At 39.6% G+C, this 18,786-nt stretch overlaps 1 protein-coding gene across 1 annotated transcript in view; it reads left to right on the forward strand.

Annotated features, from left to right (window-relative positions):
• Positions 1 to 18,786, forward strand: part of NUBPL (nucleotide binding protein like) — a 68,160-nt gene that overhangs the window by 4,990 nt on the left and 44,384 nt on the right. The gene's annotated exons all lie outside the window — the stretch shown is intronic.

The following is an 18,786-nucleotide window of genomic DNA, read 5'->3' on the forward strand; positions in this document are numbered from 1 at the left end:
GTCGGAGCGGCTACAGAGAAGGCCCTCCACTGGGTGGTTGCCAGCTGACATTGTCTGGCTGACGGCACCTGGAGAAGGCCTACCCTGTGCAATCTTATCGGTCATTGGGAGATATGTGGCAGAAGACGGTCTCGCAGATATCCGGGTCCTAGGCCATGTAGGGCTTTAAAGGTAATAACCAGCACCTTGAATTGCGCCCGGAGACCAATAGGAAGCCAGTGCAGCTCGGGGAGGATAGGTGTGATATGGGTGTACCTTGGTACACCCAATATTGCTCACGCAGCTGCATTCTGGACTAGTTGTAGTCTCCGAACACTTTTCAGGGGCAGCCTCATGTTGAGCGCATTACAGTAGTCAAGCCTTGAGGTGACAAGGGCGTGAGTGACCGTGTGAAGTGCCTCCCGATTCAGGTAGGGCCGCAACTGGTGCACCAGGCGAACCTGGGCAAAGGTCCCCCTGGTCACAGCCAACAGGTGATGTTCTAATGTCAGCTGTGGGTCCAGGAGGACTCCCAAGTTGCGGACCCTCTCTGAGGGGAGTAGATTTTCACCCCCCCAGGCATAAGGATGGACTAGCCGAACTGTCCTTGGGAGGCAACATCGATAGTCACTCGGTCTTGTCAGGATTGAGTGCGAGTTTGTTCACCCCCATCCAGACCCTGACAGCTTCCAGGCACTGGCACATCACTTCCACCGCTACATTGAGTTGGCACGGGGCGGAGAGATACAACTGGGTATCATCCACGTATTGATGGTATTTGATCCCGTGCCGACTAATGATCTCACCCAGTGGTTTCATGTAGATGTTAAATAGGAGGGGGGACAAGACCAAGCCTTGTGGCACCCCATATTTAAGGGGCCTAGGGGTCGACCTTTTTCCCCCAACCAACACCGACTGCGACCTGTTGGAGAGGTAAGAGGAGAACCACCGTAAAATGGTGCCTCCCACTCCCACCTCTTCCAGCTGTCGCAGAAGGATACCATGGTCGATAGTATCGAAGACCGCTGAGAGGTCAAGGAGCACAAGGATAGAGGAGTGTCCTCCATCCCTGGCCCACCAGAGATCATTGATCAGCGGTTTCAGTGGAGTATCCAGGCCTGAATCCAGACTGAAAGGGATCTAGATAATCTGCTTCATTCAAGGTCCGTCGGAGTTGTAGGGCCACCACCTTCTCAACAACCTTCCCTACAAAAAGGGAGATTGGAGACCAGACGATAGTTGTTGAGAATAGCTGGGTCCAGAGAAGGCTTCTTAAGGATGAGTCTTACCACCGCTTCCTTCAAGGATTGCGGGAAAGATCCCTCCTGCAAAGACGAGTTGGTAATCCTCTGGAGCCAGTCTCGTGTTACCTCCCTGCAGGTCGAAACCAGCCAGGAGGGGCACGGATACAGCAAACAGGTGGAGGCACTCATCGCTCCCATGGCCTTGTCCACTTCCTCAGGGGTGACAAGCTGGAACTCATTCCAGGAAATCTGAGCAAGACCTTCCCTTGGTACCTCCATTGGTACTGTCCAACTGGAGTCTAGGTCTGTCCGAATCTGAGTGATTTTGTCCGACAGAAACTGAACAAACTCCTCATCCCATCCCTGTAAGGGTTCCCCCGCATCCTCCCCTTTTAGGAGGGAGCGGGTTATCCTAAACAGGGCGGCTGGGCGAGATTCTGCGGATGCAATAAGAGCGGAAAAATGTGCACATTTTGCCGCCCGTATCGCCACTAAATAAGTCCTAATAAAGGCTCTTAGTAGTGTTCGGTTGGATTCGGAGTTGCTAGCCCTCCAATGTCGCTCTAGGCGTCTCTTTTGGCGCTTCATCTCCCGGAGTTCCTCGGTGAACCAAGGTGCCTTCCTGGATCCACTGCCGCGGAGAGGCCGCAAAGGCACAATTCGATCCAGAGCCCCAGTCGCCGTTGCATTCCAACTGGTGACCAAGGCGTCTATCGGAGTGTGGGCAAGAGAGTCGGGTATCTCCCCCAGCTCCATCTGAAACCTCAGTGGATCCATCAGGCGCCTGGGGCGGAACCATTTAAGCGGCTCCACCTCCCTGCGGAGGGGGAGTAGCTTCCGAAAGTCAAGCCTCAGCAGGAAGTGATCTGACCATGACAAGGGTAAGGTCTCTATCCCCCTTAGTTCAAGATCACATCTCCACTGCCCCGAGAGAAACACAAGGTCGAGTGTGTGTCCTGCTCTATGAGTTGGACCCTGAATTACCTGGGTCAAGTCCATGGTTGTCATGGAAGCCATGAACTCCTGCACTCCATCAGAGCGTTCGCCCAGTGATGACAAGTTAAAGTCCCCCAGTACTATTAGTCTGGGGAACTCAACTGCCAACCCGGCTACTGACTCTAGGAGGGCAGGCAGGGATGTTGAGATGCAGCTGGGAGGTAAGTACGTCAAAAACAAGCCCACTTGAACCCCTAGGTCTAGCTTCAAGAGCAGAGACTCACACCCCATAGTCTCTGGAGCAGGGATCCTGCGAGGAACTAATGATCTTCGGATAATAATTGCCACTCCCCCACCCCTTGTCTGGTGTCGAGGTTGATGGAGCACCTGAAACCCTTCTGGGCACATTTCAGAGAGGGGGACTCCTCCCTCATGTCCCAGCCAGGTTTCAGTAATACATGCCAGGTCCGCCCCCTCATCAAGTATTAAGTCCCAGATAAGGGGAGCTTTATGGGTCACAGACCTGGCATTTAGCAACAGCAACCTGAGGCCAGGGCCCTAGCTTCTCTTGTCACCAGGTCCTGGAGTTTAGCTTACAGGGCCGGAACAAGGGATCGCTGTAACGTAGCAAGCCCTCCTTCCCCGGTAATGGCTAGCCCTGTAGGCCCCGTCATACCTGCCCTTCCCAACTATGACTGGGATGCTCCGACCCGCCCCCATCCCCGTAGACCCCCCTCCCCTTCCCATGGTCCCCGTTTTTCTCGGCAGGCCACATCTATCAATCATTCTAGGGCCAGAGGTAGGCCTGGGCCCCCTGCCACTTCTGCTTATGCACTCAGTGGAGGGGGCACCAGGCTCTGTTCCTGGCCCTCATGTATGCTACACTACCTTTCTCTCATTCATACCCCACTGTAATCATTTAAAACATTACAAACTTACAAAACATGGTAATATAAAATTAATTAATTTAAATTAAAAGTGGGCTCATTCATCGTCATTCACACCATATATACTTCATCCCAGTAAAAATTGCGTAGGGCCTCAGCTTCTTTTTTGTATTGTGTTGAGGAAAACTAGACTCAGTATTCTAAATGGGGACTCACCAGTGCAGTACAGAGCATTACTATTCCTGTGCAAAAGTCAGGATGAGGAATACCTGGTTGAAATTTGTGGGGGAAAAGAAATATGAACTGTCAGTAATAATAAAAAAGAAAAATACAATTTTTAATATGCATCAATAGATTAGAATTTAAAAATCCTGGGAAGTAATACAGTTTCAGTTTTAATTCAGTCACCTCAACTAATGTGTCTAGTTCCAGTTTCAGAGAGGATAGTACAACTTCAGAGAAGGATGGTAAGGATTATGATGGCTCTAAAGATTAGGTTCTGTGAAGAAAGGTTGAAGGAGCAGGGCATGTTTAGCCTTGAGAAGATGCAGAGGAGATAAGAAAACATTCTTCAAATAATTGAACAAATGTCATGCAGAAGGAAATAATGATCTTTTCTATCATTCCAAAGCATAGAATAAAATAAAATATTTAAGTTAGAGGAAGGTATATTCTAATTTTATTCATGTATTTGTTTGATTTGTATCTCATCTTTCTTTTATGAGCTCAAGGTGTCATATGTTTTTCTCCATAAAACAATTCTTTGAGGTAATGCTACAGTCTAATAATAGAAGTAAGTGGCTTCCTTTCACTGGATTCAAATGAAGCCAATTTCTGTTTGACAGGGATGCATTAATGTGGATTCCTGCACTGAGCAGTTTATGAGATTTTATGGATCAAATGCTATGGTGTCTTCCAACCTAAATACATTACATACAATGTATAATATCGTTATAATATTAGATTTTATTTAGTGTATGATAGTGAAATAAAACAAAATCTCTGCACATGGAGTAAATTTTTGTAATTTATGTATTTTTGGAATTTCTCCTTGAGGGAGAAGTTTCAACTTTTCCCCTCAAGACTCCGCTATAGAGTATTACATATCAAAACAAGTACACACAAAGATAGTTTCTTCCCTCATGTCATCACTCTGCTAAACATCTAACTCCCACAGTGTTGTCTTATGCCTAGAGATACTTACCCATGTAATAGGCTGTATTGCTATTATTCTTGTCATCTTCATATCTTTTCCATCTTCTCATCTTTCTCACTGCTGATCTTTCCTACTATGTTCTCCTATTGATATATTATGATTTATCAATTGTTTATATGATTTATGATTGATCTTATGATTTATGATTGTAGCTTTTGATTTATGATCTATGACTTACCACTTTGTTGTTTGTATGTACACTGAAAGCTTATGCACTGGAGACAAATTCCTTGTATGTCCAATCATGCTTGGCCAATAAAGCTGTGCCATTCTGTTCTATTCTTATTCTTACTCTTTTCTTATTCTATTTTATAATGTGCTAATCCTCATAGAAAATAAAAAAGTGAGATTGATAAAGTTTACAAAGCATTGTAAAGGTATATGGTATGTCTCTAAAGACATTTCTATGAAGACAGCAGGCATTATACTATCTTCCTTCTTAGTCAATTTTAATTTTTCTGATAACAGATTTTTTTAAAAAAAAAACCTTTCAAAATGGCAGTAGTCAAGTCTGTTCCCCTAGGAAACCTGTAAAGATGTCTAAGCTCTTCTAGTAGGCTGACAGGCATTCATCCTAGATTGAGTATTTAATGAAAGCATAATAACTACAGACAATTTATTGTAGCAGAAGTAATTCAAATTAATAGAAACCAGCTACAATACATCAAGATTTCTTGTTTATGAAGAGGGTGTTTTAGTGAGGAAACACCAGCTGTGTGTGTGACTAAAGGTGGCACAGATCCAGTTGAGAAACTATGCTTATGCTGTTACCATGTGGGGGGGAGTTTCTTTAAAAATTACTTTTATCAAAGAAAACTGTGATGCTAACCATCAGTTTTGTATGAATTATAGCAAAAGGGAATAATCTGTTTGGTGGTAAAAGAAAGGATTGCTGTTAATTTGCAGTTAGCACATTTTGTGTGAATATACAAAAGGACACCAAGTCAAATGAAAATAAATAAGGGGCGAATTAAGTGAATGCACTGTTTTGTCCACTGGGCTATTTATTTATATTTTGCTTCTTTGAAGTGGGGCATAAACTATATTTTAAAAAGCATATAATAAAACCACCAAAAACAACAAAGATCTAAAAAGGCAAACAATTGTAATAATAATACCCCTTCTCAAGTCTCCCTCATTGCTCCCTCATTGTGGTGGAGGGGGGGGGGATGGCAGTCCTGGGAGGTATAAGCAAAAAATGCTAGATCTCCATGCCAAGGATATATGCTACCTGCAAGGTTACCCAAGGTCTGAAGGTCTTCCCATCTGCCCAGCTAAAGCAAATAGACAACTATACTAGGCAGCAGAAATATAGGAAGATGAGGAAGATGGATAATCACAAATGCGACAATAGAAAGTCATCACTTCATATTGTGGCAGGCAAAGGCAATGATGACCTCTTTTGTATTTTATCAAGAAAATCACATAAAGTAGAATGATTGACAATAGTGTGCCAATGGATGTGCATCTCAGATCATGTGGTACTCAACTTGTTAATGAGTGGCTGTTGAAGATCTTTTAGAGTATTAAATATGTTTTATAATATGGGTTTTTATAAACTTTGGGATGTCAACTTCCTGACAGCATGCAAGAAAAAAAAATCTAAAGTTGCAAAGACAGAATTATAGTGGGAATATGGAACATGGGAAACCTTAATAGACTGAAAGATGAAATAAATCAGCTCCACATTGAATATTAGGCATCAGCAAAATAAAATGGATTTGAATTGGACACTTTTGCTAGAAGATCGTACTGTTTACTATTAAGAACATGAAGAATTGGAAAGGAAGGGCATTGCTTTAATAATAAGGAAGGATATACCAAAAATAATAATTGGATACAAAGCAGTCATTGACAATCCCAATTAGACTTTGTGGACAACTCTTTTAGTGTGATGATTGTTCAAGTTTATGCACCACACTGATGTAAAAGTGATGACTGGTGAATTTTATCTTCCAAGTTCAGTCTGAAATCAACCAAACATATTAAGTGTACTGATTATGTCTGAAGACTGGCATGCAAAATTTAGAAATTACAAATGGTGAGGAAGAAATGAAGTTGGACCTAGGAAAAAAATGAAACAGGAGAAATGTTTTCTGCCAATTAAATGATTTCTTCATTGCTAACATATTTTTCAGGCAACCAAAATGAGCCTGTATTTATGGACATTACCCGACGGAACACATAGATATCAGCTGGATTATATTATTGGTACAAAGAGATGGAAGAGCCCAGGAAAAGCGGCAAAAATATAGTTGGTGTCTGTCTCTCTGTAGAACATACCATAAACTGCCCATGTTGAAGTTCCATGTCAAGCTAAACAGAATTAGTTTTCATTATATGATGGTGAAGATAAACCTGCTGTTTTCAAGATGAATGCCAGGAATTGTTTCAAATTCTTGAAACTAATTGGGAACCAGAGGAGCTGTGAAATCTCATCAAAGGAATTATAAGAGGATATATATAGCTCAGGGATGAACTGGAAGAAGCCAAAGCCATGATCATAGTGCTACTAACTAGAAGTCCCATACTTGTAGCCACTTGGTAGGAACAACTAGAGAAAGGTCTTCGGTTTCAGAGAATATGTAGGCAAATATTTAAGAGTATTTGAGTTTAGAATATTAGTATTAGAGCAGATTTAACAACTTCTTTTCTGGCTGTCTCACTCGAAGAGTTGTCTATGAAATATAATTGCCTCAGTTAATTCTAGCTGGCAGTCTAGATGCTGTTTTTTAAACAATATCTAGTTCATGCATCAGCCATTGACAAAGGAAGATTGATGTTTTTTAAAAATGTAGGTGAAAAGTATAATGCTTGTGCATGTATAACATTCATCTCTCCTTTCTAAGGCTTGCGCCCCTGCATACCTGAAAACAACTGTCTACTTCTGCTCATAGTAATTACAGCGTATTTATTTCCTTTGCAACAGTTATTCTGTATTGTTTTTTGAAACAGATTAAATTACTCTCACATACTTAATTTATGGAACTCAGACTTATAGAGTGAAGAATAGCCACCCTTAATGTTTATTATATATATATGAATCAGATAGATAGAAAGATAGATGATAGATAGATAGATAGATAGATAGATAGATAGATAGATAGATAGATAGATAGATAGATAGATATAGATGATAGATAGATAGATAGATAGATGATAGATAGATAGATAGATAGATAGATAGATAGATAGATAGATAGATAGATAGATAGATAGATGAATCATAGTAATATTAATATTACATTTCCAAAATAGGAACAGATGAAGGAAAAACCTCCAGCAAATTATCAGAAAATCAGGGTACTTTTGCTGAAAAATGTAATGAATCAATGAAAACAAGGCCATTTTCAAAAGTGTCCTGTTTAATGCAATGGGAACCAGCAGAGGGTGCTCACCAAGCCAAATTTTGTGTTCTGCTGTTTCATCTCCTATGGCACTCCAGTCATGATGTCATGAAACAAATTTAACATGCGCACATACATCTTTCCTAAAGCTGACTACTTTTAAGGAATTGGAAGTGGGGAGGTTGACTAAAAAAAATGCAAAATATTCCATGGCCAAGAATTACCTAGGTGTAACACATACTTGCAAATTGACAAGGAACTAAAGTAATTTTATTTTTATAGTCACAGTATATTGAATACATTATATGCTGATATTTACTCTGTATTTTGATGTCTGTCTGCCTTTAGGGAATTTAAATATGGAATCTTAAATTTTACTTAGTGATAGAAAAAGAAAATGGATGAAAAGAGTAATGTATGTAACTACATTTCAAATGCAGAGATCAGAGGAAAGCTAAAATGTTCCCTAATATTTTGATGCATATTTTGATGCATCTCCATGAAAAGAATGTATCATATTACATGTTCTTTTGCTTTTATTTTTTAAGTAGCAAATACTACTTGTTGGCAATATAATTGAGCAAGGAGACAAATATATTGATTTCTCTAAGTCAACTAATCTCATTCTGTTGTTTTCTAGAAGTTTGAACTTAAATTGCCATAATTCTGGCTGTAATTCTCTAATTTTGGAAAAGTTGCTTTAATCCTGTGCCATATTCAAATCTATGAATTTACATATCCATTGATATCAGCACACCAAATAATGCTTTTGCATTTAAATAAAATCAAAATTTTATTAAAATTAAAGATCAGAAAATATGCAGTTAATAAAATTTAAAATTGTATGAATTATAAAATTAGATTTAAACTAGTCAAAGAAATCACTTGTTGAGGTGTCTTCACTGTGATCCAATCATAGATAGCAACAGTCCTTGTTACAAATAGATTACTGTCTGACATACAGTATGCAACCCTTTAGTGCAGGACTATCAAACTTGCAGCCTGTGGGCTGGATGCCTCACGCACTGGCCACGCCCATGCCCAGTTTAGCGAAGGGGAAAAAGTCACGATACGTCACTTGATGCCACCGTGACAATGCGAGTTTGACACCTGTTTTTTAGTGCATATTCTTTTTGTCCTCTGATCTTCGTTGTAATATAGATTTAATTTCAATTTAATGCATATCACAAAGCTGTGATATATGGTAATTTCTCGTGAAAGCAGAAATTATCCCTCCTTTCACGCACACACCTTGAATACTTTAATTCATTGGGGGAAACTTGTGCAGCTTCTTGGAAATTCGCATGCAGTCCCTAACAACCCTCTAGATCAGGGCTCTCAAACTCGTCGCCCGCAGGCTGGATGCATTATGCATTGGCCATGCCTATGCCCGGTTTAGCGAAGGGGGAAAAGTCACAATACATCATGTGATGATGCCATGACGACGCAAGTTTGACACCCCTGCTCTAAGACTCTGCTGCTAAATTTCAGGGGTATCAGTGGATCCTATTCTCTGCTGCAACTTAATGTGTTCCCTTCTCTGCTTGGTCTCATCCTGCTGCTGCTGTTTTTCTGTCTTGTCTCTCCTGACATTTACTTTTTCTTTAAAAACAAAACCTTTAATAATATAAAAGAATTATAAACTACCAAAAGGCAAAAGAGAATAAAAAAGAGTCATGATATTTGGAAAGGGAGAACTCTCCTATCAAAATTTGAACTACAAAGAATTTATACAGTAATAAAAAATAAAAAATAAACTTAAAACAAAATAAAGAACAATGATTTATTAAACCTGTGTGCCACCCAGTTCCCAACAATTCTGGGCAGCTCGCAACAATAAATTCCAATAAAAAATAAAGATAAAAGATGAGAAGCCCAACAGATCAGATGGAATGAAGGGAATGGTCTCACTCTCTCCTGCCAAAGACCTGTGTGAAGAGCCAAATCTTCATGGCTTTTCTAAACACAAGCAGAGTGGGGGCCATCTGGGTCTTGGGAGAACCTCATTCCAGTGAGCAGGCACTGCTATAAAGAAGTCCCCAATTCTGCCTCTACCCTCCCATAGATGACATTGTTTGATTGAAGGAATCATAAGTGACTCTCTGAAAGGCTCCCCAATCTAGGAAAGGGTGCAGTTAGTTCACCCAAAGGAATTGTGCAAGTGCAGTGTCCTTGCTGGCAATGACTGAGATCTCTTCAAGCAGGAGCTGCAAGTCCAGGAAAAGCCCCCAGATTGGGTAGCAACTTTGAAGGGAGAAGTGCAACCATCAGGGATGTAATATCCTCAGATCTGGAGTAGATTAACAGTTGTATATAATTATGGAACATTACAGCTTAGTTTTCATACAAAATCTTGTTCTCAAAACATCATAATGCCCAGGGTTGCTGGGAGTGTGGCGACATAAATTTTAATTGATGATGATCATCATCAATATTTCCACTGCTTCACCTGAATCACTTTTAGGGTGCACATTTTTCAAGACATATTTTGAAGTGTAGTGTACAAATATCTTTTCAAAATGTGTTGCAAAATTTTTCAAGAATCCAGTCACAATAATTTAAGTACTTTATAAATCAAGTCCAAAGTTTAAGAATATGGTTCAACAGAATATCAATATGTTTCATCTTAAATCCCTTATTGAAATCTTAGTTAACAATATTAAGATTATTCAATCCATGGAACAACCAGAGGACATATTCAATCATATGTGTTGATTTACTTTAAATTTACTGCATTTGTAACATAAAATATTTGATCTTTAGCATTTACTGCTACTTCTCCCTAAATTGTGCCATTGACTTTCTCTCATCTCTTTGTGCTTTATAATCTCTCCCTTCTATCCAAACAGCAAGCCTCATGTAATAATATTAATATTTAAAGTAATAGTTATTCGTTTAGCCAGATTTTAAAGGTAGTTCTGTTTTATTTGTGATGCAACTCCTAGTATACTATTCGAAGGCTGATAATAACCCTTTGCCCAGTGAAAATTGTACACCTGTTTTAAGAATTTAAAGAATATAATGAAATAATAAGCTTATTATTAGTTCCCAACTTGCATTCGAGATTTCTTCAAAGCTTGATTCAATCTGAAATAAATATGCAGATCAATTCCAGAATCTAGGGTTGTTTTTGCTATTAAAATGTTAGAACCTATAAATTGAAAAAAGAGTGTTTGCTAGGTTTGAGCATAAGTAGGCAATTCTGCAAATATTTATCTTTCAAGCAATAATTAGGGGATAATGCATTAGGATGATGACTTGAAGGGGTTTGATTAGCTGAAAATACAGATAAAAGGAATGAGTCATAAATTGTCATAATCAGGTAAATTATGTGTTTTGTCTGAGAATAAAGGAGTATTGAAGTCTTTGAAATTAGGCACAAAATGTGGCTCAGTCTTAAAATTATGGCTTTCGTGTAGGAGACATGAAACAGCATAATCTGTCAGAGTAACTCCAATAGGATGTTAAATAGCTTTATGCATAATAAAGAAGCCTAATTGTTTTTTAAAAAAATAATGTTAAAAGCAATACTAGCTTTGATCTTCATGATTAAGTAAATCGTACATGGTACTGTCTTCCAATGACTTTTACATCAAAAATGTTAGGAAAAAAGATATTTATTGATTATGCAGTTAGGAAATTGAGATATGCCTCTTAATGATACAATCAAAAGCATTTTCATGCTTTTACTCATCACATGCCTTCCCATCACTTGGCCTCATGACCATAGACATGTGATTGTAAGGTCTCTAGATTTTTTTGATGAAATAGTCTGCTGAGATTTGAAAAATACCAGCATTGGTTGGGTTGTACACTAACATTTAGATTTATATACCGCTTCATAGTGCTTTACAGCCCTCTAAGGGATTTACAGAGTCAGCATATTTCTCCCAACAATCTGGGTCTCATCTTACCAAGCTCGAAAGCAGTGGTGGGATTCAATTTTTTTTTACTACCGGTTCTATGGCTGTGGCTTGGTGGCCGTGGCATGGCTTGGTGGCTGTGACATAGCTTGGTGGCCGTGGCAGCGGAAAGATACTGTAAAATCTCCATTCCCTCCCCACTCCAGGGGAAGGTTACTGCAAAATCCACATTTCCTCCCAATCAGCTGGGACTCGGGAGGCAGAGAATAGATGGGGGCGGGGCCAGTCAGAATGGTATTTACCAGTTCTCCTACTACTCAAAATTTCCGCTACTGCTTCTCCAAAACTGGTCAGAACCTGCTTGGAAGGATGGAAGACTGAGTCAACCTTGAGCTGGTCAGAATTGAACTTCTGTCAGTCAGCAGAATTAGCCTGCAATACTGCATTCTGACCATTACTTAGCCGGACTGTGCTTATCCAACATGAATGCACCCATAGTTTAGTGAATAAATAACAGTAGTAACATAATTAGACTGAAACGTAATTTGGAATCCCTGTTGTTGGTTCTTAGAAAATGATACGTTTCTGTGTATCTCTAGTCTTTATTTGTATTTGGACTTTTATTATTGACACTGTTCTAATTGATATCATTCTTCTGGGTATTTTATTATAGATAGGTAGGTAGGTAGGTAGGTAGGTAGGTAGGTAGGTAGGTAGGTAGGTAAGTAAGTAGGTAAGTAGGCAGGTAGGCAGGCAGGCAGGCAAGCACATGTTAAAGTGAATCAATGTACTTTTGCTGTTAGAGAACAATAATAATAGATTTGACATTGCCCAAGAAAAACACAAGTTTTTGTATTCCATAAACATGTGAAGCAAACAAGATTTGTAGGCTTTTAATGCTTTAAAAACCTGAAAAACATGCTTAATCCAAATGAACAGACCCTTCCCCTTACTGTAATGTGACTCTATGGCTGAGAACAGCTCTGTTATGCTTTCCATGATTTTATTAAGTCTCCTGTGTTGCTGGATGCTTAAAAGTCCTAGACCAACAGGCCAATGTTTCCCTTATATTTGCCAATTTATAGGTATAGATGCTAATTTAGAGTCATTTCCAAAACTGATTTTAATTTGATGCTACCTAATACCTAAATTAGATCATCCAAACAATGATTTCCTTCCAAATGACCCAGTTGAACGTCTCTTGCTCAAATTGAAATTTGCTGCTCAGAAGCTCAATGTGTCTGCCACACTTAATGTTTCCGTATCATGACCAGCTTTTTATTGCTGCTAATTGTCACGGCTATATTTTTCAGTAATGCCTCAAATAAATACAAATGAAGGATCAGTTATGCTTTGGTAACAAAAACAAACTTCTTCTGGTAATCCTCCCCCTAACCCAAATATGCCTGTATTTTTCTAATTTTCTGAACAATTAGTGTGGCAGAAAATAGCAAGTTAAATAAGACCAATTAACATTCAGAAGCATTTATTCTGTGCCTAATTGTGTTGCATAAACTGTAGTCAGCCCTAATTGGGTCTCTAATGTCACCTTGAGACCTGAGACAGGCATCAGGAAAGTGAGGCTAGAGTGTGGATGATCAGACTCACCTATTGTCTTTATTTTCTCTGGTTTTGCCCTATTCACTGTGAATGAGGATTTTCAATCCACATGGAAACAAGCAGTGACAACTAACATCTCAAGTCTCCTACTCGTCATGGGATATGATCAGGCCAAAACACTTGTCAAATTATCTCATAACAGACACAGAGGACCTAATGGATCTAGCCAGGACTCCAGCCTTTATTGCCAACAGATATTCTGCCTCCCCTACGGCTCTTCTGTGGGCACCCGCACTGTCTCCAGCTGCTCTTCTGGTTTCTGGCCAGCTGATCTTCGTGGGTGCTGAAGCATCGGAAAACAGCCTGGAAAGTGGCCTGGAAAACAGCCCCAAAAAACAGGCATGTGCACACTGGCCAACTGGTCTTCGGGTTTCTGGCACACACATGGGCACACATACACATGCATGCACGGATGCTCCGGTTTGGGCACTTGGTGATGAAAAGGTTAGCCATCACTGCCCTATGGCATAGCTACCTAAAACCTGAAGTATTTAAACGCAGGAGAGTGTTTATGGGGCCCTCCCCTCAGCTGTCTTTGAAGGTTGCTACAAGAAGATTCCTTCCCTGGGAAGATAATGCTCCCATCACTCTGGACACAAGAAAGAAAGGGCATGTACTTTTTCAATGCCTTTACAGGTACTCCTCCACTTACAATTGTTCGTTTAGTGACTGTTCAAAGTTACAACAGCACTGAAAAAAAGTGATTGATGACCACTTATGACCCTTGCAGTATCCCCATGATCATATGATCAAAATTCAGATACTTGGCAACTGGTTCATATTTATGACCATTGCTATGTCCCAAGGTCATGTGATCATCTTTTGTGACCTTCTGACAAGCAAAGTCAATGGGGAAACCAGATATATTTAACAACTGTGCTACTAATTTAACAACAGCAGTGATTCACTTAACAAATGTGGCAAGAAAAATTGTAAAATGGGGTAAAATTCACTTAACAAATTTCTCACTTAGCAACATACATTTTGGACTCAGTGGTGGTCGTAAGTTGAGGACTACCTGTACTAAAGGCACTTGTTTAGCGTCATCTTACCATTACTGCATAAAAGCCTTAGGTACCCAGGATAATTTTAAAACACCCTATTGCTTTCAGATACCAGACCTGCTATACCAGACCTGCTACACCATTCAGTGTCGTCAGGTTCTATACAGCAGCGGTTCAAAATTCTTCAGATTATGACATGTAACTGTACCTAGATATAATCTTCCACATACTAACTTCTTGCTCCTGGTTTGGCCCGGTTTGGTTGAACCGGTAGCAGCGGTGGCAGGAGGCTCCACCCACCTGCCCGGATGCTTATGTACAGAAGCGCCCTGCACGCATGGGAGCGTGCCCAAACCAGTAGTAAAAAATTTGGCAACCCACCACTGTTCTATACCCATCTATAGTTTCTGCTCCTTATTTTGGATTCTTGTGTATTTTATATCTTATAGCTATTAATTTCTACACAATGCAGGTAGTCCTTGACTTACGATAGGTCCTTAATGACAGACCACATTTATATGGCTGTTTGCAGAGTCCCATGGTTACATGACTTAAATTTACAATGTTTTTTTTTTGCTGAAAACCAATGTTTACAAGCAAAGATGGGACTGTTTAATGACCGTGGCATTTGCTTTACAACCATGGTGTTTGCTTAATGACATGGCTTACCTGGTTTACAACTGTCACAACTTATATCCCTAATGGGCAGGCTCCATTACAGTCATTAGTCAAGGACTAGCTGTATAGGGAATTTTTGTTTCTAGTTCACAATTGTGTGTGATATAGTAAGTCCTTCTGACATGTGGGATAACCAGAACACAGCATCAAATCACTTTCAAATATTGCATATTGGTGTCAATTCTTATGGCAGGTGGATAGCTCTTAGAATCTTACACTCAAAATGAATAAATGCAATTAGTAGCAGTTTCTGTAACAATTTGTGACAGCATCAAAAAATGAATAAGCATGCAATGTCATCCTGCAAATTTAATGTTGATGTTTTAATCTCAGAATGTGTTATGCAAGCATATTGATCATTTGCTCACCTTGCTCTCCCCACCTACCTGCCTCTGGTATCAACAGCATTTAGTGTAACTACTGCTTATTTAGTATTATTAAGAGTAAGCGGTCCAAGTAATGCACCCATAGAAAGCAAAACTTCAAGGCAGGTAGAACAATTTATTGGATACATCATATAGGCACAACTTGTGAAAATTGACTCTGAAAGTTCTGGGGTTTTCACCTGTTAAAAAGTAAAAGTTCCCCCTTCCCCCAAGTCATCAGTTACATTGTCCAATAGAGGTGCTGACTGATAGCTTGGTTACTCCACTCCTCATCTCCCCAGCCACCTGTTGGAATGTCCTTGGTTCCCACAGGAAAACTTTTTGTTTTGACTACAAAGCCCCAGTTATCTATCTTCTCCCTCCCTCTCCCTTCTTCTGGCCAACCCTAAAGCCTCAAAGATGGTCAGGTTTGCTTCAGGCTTGACACACACAAATATTTTCCCTGAATGTTTATTAATATAATGATTCTCAATCGTCAGTTGGGGCTACCTTCAGAATTTTAAAAGGCAGAATATTTTTAATGATGCTTTTCTTGTCCTTGTTTTACTCACATAATGAATTCCATTGGGAATGACATTTAAATATTACCAAGTACTGACTTTTTAAATCCCTATTTTGGGGAAGAAAGAGGTTTCTTCGTAATGGGAGTGCCTAAGATAGGGTGGGCAGAACAGTATGGGAACAGGTAGCCCTGGAAATGATGCCTTTCTATTATTCATCAAATCTTGGAGTATCTTATGGTAGAAGGTAACATGGGAATGAATGAAAGTATTCCATCATCCATTTCCTGACTGATTGATCAGGGCTACTTTGCAGAAATAGGGAATAAGAAGCAAAGTTAGTGTTCCTATATCTCTTTGTTGTCAACTAATGGATTTTTTTTGCAGACCAGGTCTGATAGCCCTATGATGGAGAGAGTGATTTATTGATTGTGAGTCATTTATTAAATTAGTTTGACCTGGAAATCATTTTGCACAGAGCAGAGGAGCGCAACAGGGAATAGGGATGTTTGGAATGATTTAAGTTGCTTTCTTCCAGAAAAGCTGTTCTAAACATCTTTGGGTCCTTTTTTTTCTGATAATTTTTGCCTGTGATTTTAGATGAATCGGCTTGCAGATTAATTTGTACATATGTATGAATTTTTAATATTCATATATCTAGATTTTTACTTTTGGAAATCAAGTCAGCCTACCAATTCTACAAATTATCAGGATTGCAGAAAGCGTTGGATCTAGTTTTTGTTTCTCTATATTTTCTGTTCTTCTGTTCCTTACATTTATATCCAGACTCCTCCTACTTTCCCATCTGAAATATTTTCTAGAGATAGTTATCGTTTAACAACTATATGTTCAGCGATGGTTCAAAGTTATGGCAATGCTGAAGGAATGGTACTTAAACCCATTTCCTAAAGTTATGGCCATTGTTGGGGGTGCCCACCATCACTTGATCAAAATTCAGGCATTTGACAAGCTGCCTGCTCTTACAACAGTAGGGGCACTTCCCCCCCCATTGGCCTATACTCTCCAATCCTGCCCTTTTTACCCTTCTTTACTCCACCATGTCAGCTGGCCTTGCTATTCTGAGCTCTGCTTGCCTGCCGTCCTGCTGCCTCCAGTTGGTGGAATTGCTGTCACTAAGTGATGTAATCATGTGATGTCACACTTTATGGCCACCTTGTTAATGATGGGAAATCCAGTTCCAATTTCTGTTGCATCTTCAGGACTGCCTATATGCTGATTTCTTGATATTATATTTACACGATTTGAAAAACAAATACAACCAATCTAAATTTGGTATTATGGGAAGAAGCCTACAAGCATATGCACAGACTTAACACGTTGTACAGACATTGAACATCTCCTATGACCGCTGCTAGTAAAGCAGTTGGAAAGAATTCATGTTCTATGTGTCCTTTGTATATTGTTATATTTTGCATAAATACTTTATGAATGTATTGTGACATAGTGGCTTTTAAACTGGGGGTATTTATCAAGAGAGTAAGTTGAGCCTATCCTATAGGGCCGTGATGGCGAACTTAGGGCACCTATGCTGGAGATGGCATGCAGAGCCTTCTCTGCAGGCACATGAGCCATTGCCCTAGCTCAGGTCTACCGCACATGTGCCTCCCACCAGCCAGCTGATTTTCGGGTTTCTGCTGTGCATGTGTGGGGCATGCCCTCTCCCTGTGGCCTGTTTCTTGTCCCTGGAGGCTTCAGGGAGGCCTGCTAGGCCCAAAATGGGGTGCAGGGGGTGCTTTGCATCCCCCCTACGCGGCCCATTTATGTTAGGAGGCTTCAGGGAGGCCTGCGAGGCCCAAAACACGGCATGGGGAGAGGGAGTCGCACATGCATGCATAGGGAGGTAGGCACGCAGGGGGGTGAGGTAAACAGGGGGTGTTGCACACACATTGAATTATGGGTGTTGGCATGCATGTGTATGCATGTTCACACACTTTCGACATGCAACGACGAAAAGATTACCCATAATTGCTATAGGAGATGACAAGGCTGAACCTCAGTGAGGGTCAAACACATCATAAGTCAGGAGCCTCTATACACCCGCAAGAGACCTAAGTCCAGCCCCGCTTGAATCTCTGTCTTATCTTTCACGCATTTCCCTTGACCATCACTTGGTCAGATTCTTGTAGAGTGCTTAAGTTTGCAATAAATCTTTAAACTCATTTGAACTGCCTGAATCTTCTGATTTCCATGGTGTTTAACATCCTGAGGTAATGGAATAATTTATAATTGCTTATTTGAATTAATGTCGTAGCAGATGAATTTTATGTATACTTATTCAAAGTTATTATTTCAGAAAAATAATTATTATTATCTATTAATTATTTCAAAAAAAGAGAAGAAGTAAAGCACAGAAAAATATGTCTCATTTGTACTAAAGAGAGATAGCCACACATTTCTGTTAAATTGTACAATTATATTAACATGTATAGTATGTCAGACAAGGTAACAATAGGAAAAACAAAGGGAGTTTAATATACAAAATGATATATGTCGTTCAAACTTCTAAATCATCTTTAAACTGAGATTCAGTTTAGCAGAAGAAATACTAGTTTTCAGACTGTTACAATTCCTAATTGATGATTTTCTAGTATCTTTTCCCCCCTGGAACGATGAAAGTTTGCTGTAGCCATTTTCATTGTTCATCTGTTAATTTCAAAACTATTATTATATAATTCAAAAGAACAAAAAAAATCTATAAAAAACAATGAATTTTCCAGAACAAAATTGATACATGAGATATTTTATGTTTAGAAGACATTATAGCATGCCACTATATCATATGAACTGACGTATTTAAGCACTTCACTAATAATTATTGAGTTGAGCAATTTATTTCTTCAAATAATCTACTGCATGCAAATGCAAAATAGTAAGTTTGTTTAATTCATTAGAATTTTAAATCTATCAAAATGTGATTTAAAAAAGTCCATGATCTCTCACTGACTTGTGCATGTGTATCTTGAACTGAGACCCAAATAACAAAATTAAGACATGCAAAATCTTCCTTTCAAATGTCTGGTATAGATGCAGATCATAGTGGAGAACTTGGAAAAGCACACTAAATGACATTCTTGAGCAGCCATACCACAATCTATAGGACTTTAA

The sequence above is a fragment of the Thamnophis elegans genome, chromosome 1, assembly GCF_009769535.1.
Source record: "Thamnophis elegans isolate rThaEle1 chromosome 1, rThaEle1.pri, whole genome shotgun sequence".
NCBI classification, from domain to species: Eukaryota; Metazoa; Chordata; class Lepidosauria; order Squamata; family Colubridae; genus Thamnophis; species Thamnophis elegans.